Below are 2703 nucleotides of genomic sequence, written 5' to 3' on the forward strand. Positions count from 1 at the left end.
GAGCGACATCTAGTCTAATTTCATATAATAATATATAATATATTCTTATTCGCGCTGTTATGTTGCCGACACTTGGTAAAGTCGTAACTTCCTCGGTTGAACGGGTGATGTCGCTGTAAAAGAATGATCAGGCGCAGGAGCCAAGGGCACGGTTGTCCTAACGGGTTGCCTGTCGGCAGGAGTTTAGTCGGTGCCGGTCCCGAAACGCGTTCACGTCTGGACATTATACGGGACACGATATTTAAAATGGCAATAGACATGTACATTTGATAGGACTGTCGATTCGAGGGGATTACCGACTCGGTTCAACCAGAACAATACGGCATAATGAGCGGCTGACGAGGTGTAATAACGACGCGATATGAACGGATAGTCGAGGGACCGGTGTTTGCCAGTTTATCCCTTGAAATTCCAAAACGAGCCAATTTCGGAAGGGGGGGTGTGATATCGTTTCCCGTTCAATCAACTTCTTGTTAGTTTTCCGCGCGAGATAGACGTGGTGTGTGGTCAGTCAGGCATTCTAATGGCACGCCCGTGACCAATGATATCCCAGGATAAAGGTAAGCGATATCTTCGCCGCGTCGCCTTCCTTTTCACGCCACTCTTGCACGATACACGCGCGGATCGTTGTCACGTATCGGCGACAAATTTTGATCGAATTGCACTCTTTGCAGAGCAGGATTGCAATCGTAAGACCGGAAACATTTCGATGTTGAAATATTATAAATAAATTAAGAACAAAGTTTTATTTTAAATAGAAAGTGAATTTCCTTATGAAAGTTATATTTATGCAAAATTTTATTTGGTAGAATTTTTTATTAGTAAAATTTAGCGAATACAATAGAAATTTTTAATAGTGATTTTTTTAAATTTTTGATTCGAATTAAATTTTTAACTCTTCGAAAAGTGAACGAGCATTCATTTTGAAGAGAAATTGGAAGAGACAAAATTAACAGATATATTTTAATATATACATATATCTTTTTACTGTTCTACAAGTTAGAATCTTGTTTTACTTTCCAGATATTTTAAATTTTAATTTTCTCATTCAGTTTTTCCCATAAATCGAAAATTAACGAATATCGATTATTTAAACTTTGTTAAATTTTGTAGAAATGTAAGAATTATGAGTTTGAATTCTCCGACGATTTAATTCATCGCAGATTCAAAGATTGCAGGGAATCTCGCAGGAATATGAAAACTGACTGAATTAATTCGCCGATTTCGTTAGAAATCCTGGAATTAAAACTGCAAACTTCGTAATCCATTTTATCGAGCTCATTTCAATTACCACTAAGCTTTTTAATTTCCAGTTAAAAACATCAGCTGATAAATATAAATCCTTCGTTTACGATATTACTTCAACATTTTGAAATATAACGGGAGTTAATTTTAAAAATTCGAGAATTAATACAAACGAGTGATCGTGGATCATATTAAACGCCAAATGTTAATCTCAATGAAATTGTTCTCGGTGATTGATTTAACATTCGTTTCTTTAATTTTTTAACGAGTCCAGTTTATCAAATTTGGAATCGGTCTCTTCGCTTTCTCTCTCTTCCAATTTTCAACAATTTTTTTACGTGCTTTTCTTCACGAAGAAAAGAGCCTCTCTCGGATAGTTTTGTAAAATAATCGAATTCGTTCAATTATATTTGTTAAGGAATACTCTTCTCTATTTTATTAGATTAATAAACGATATAAAGATAATTAGATTTTTTTTTAATTTGAATAATTGAAAACTCGGATAGTTGTATCGCTTTGCAAAATATTTTAATTATTACACAGGTTATCAAAGTTTATCAATTCTTTTATTAATTGTTTTCCTTGTGTTTCATTTTAATATCTTCTTTCCTTCCCTTTTTGATCTTTATATTTGAAAAAAGTCGATAGAAATATTTATAATATCTCGATTAATCGATCAATTTTCAAACGTTGTACAACACGTTCACAAGTTTACAATGTAATTACACGATAAATTAATTAGGTAAACAAATTAAACGAAATTAACACAACCGTGTATTGTGTAATGTACTCAATAACGTTGATTTAATATTATTATTCAGAGCAATCAATTTTCCAAGCAGATATCGTTTAGGCTAGTCGATAAATATGATTTGAAATATCCATTGATCGATTTTATTCATTATTCAATTTTATTCATAATTTTTGGATCAACGCTTTTAAAATAATGAATTAAAATAAATTGATTTTTCGAGGCTGAAACGAGGAATAAAACAAATTATTTTAAAAGATTGTTAATAACCAAAACTATTGTTTATAATTAAAAATTCAAACTCTTCGACGAAATTTTTTTCCTCCTCGATTTTTAAATCGTCAACAGAAATAACAATCCTTTCAAATTCTTTCTCTTCTTGATTTTTCCCCTATTTCGAAAAATCACTGCTCTCAATCTTCGAATAATTTTCTCAAACGCAATTACATCAATCCTCTTCAACAAAATAATAATATTCCAAAGACGTCTAATCTAAGTCTAAGAATTAAATTATACTTCAACGTAACCGCTCATCAACGTCTCATCCTCAAAATCCTCGACAAGCAAAACAACGCGTATACGTCGCCATACGCCAAGATTCGACAATTTTTTCTCCTTCTCTTTCTCCTCTCTTTCTTCCTCCCCCCCTCCCCTCCCCTCCCCGCGAGCAACGGTTTCATTTCTTAGACCGTGCGCGGTGGCGTTTC

General features: G+C 33.3%; 1 protein-coding gene across 1 annotated transcript in view; it reads left to right on the forward strand.

Moving 5' to 3' along the window:
* Positions 1-154: 154 nt before the first annotated feature.
* LOC102674958 overlaps positions 155-2703 on the forward strand; it is a 123756-nt gene continuing 121207 nt past the window's right edge. Inside the window, exon 1 of the mRNA XM_006613508.2 lies at positions 155-560. The gene's annotated coding sequence lies outside the window, so the exon portion shown is untranslated. The remainder of the gene's footprint in view (positions 561-2703) is intronic.

The sequence above is a fragment of the Apis dorsata genome, unplaced genomic scaffold (genome assembly GCF_000469605.1).
Source record: "Apis dorsata unplaced genomic scaffold, Apis dorsata 1.3 scaffold_156, whole genome shotgun sequence".
Lineage (NCBI taxonomy): Eukaryota > Metazoa > Arthropoda > Insecta > Hymenoptera > Apidae > Apis > Apis dorsata.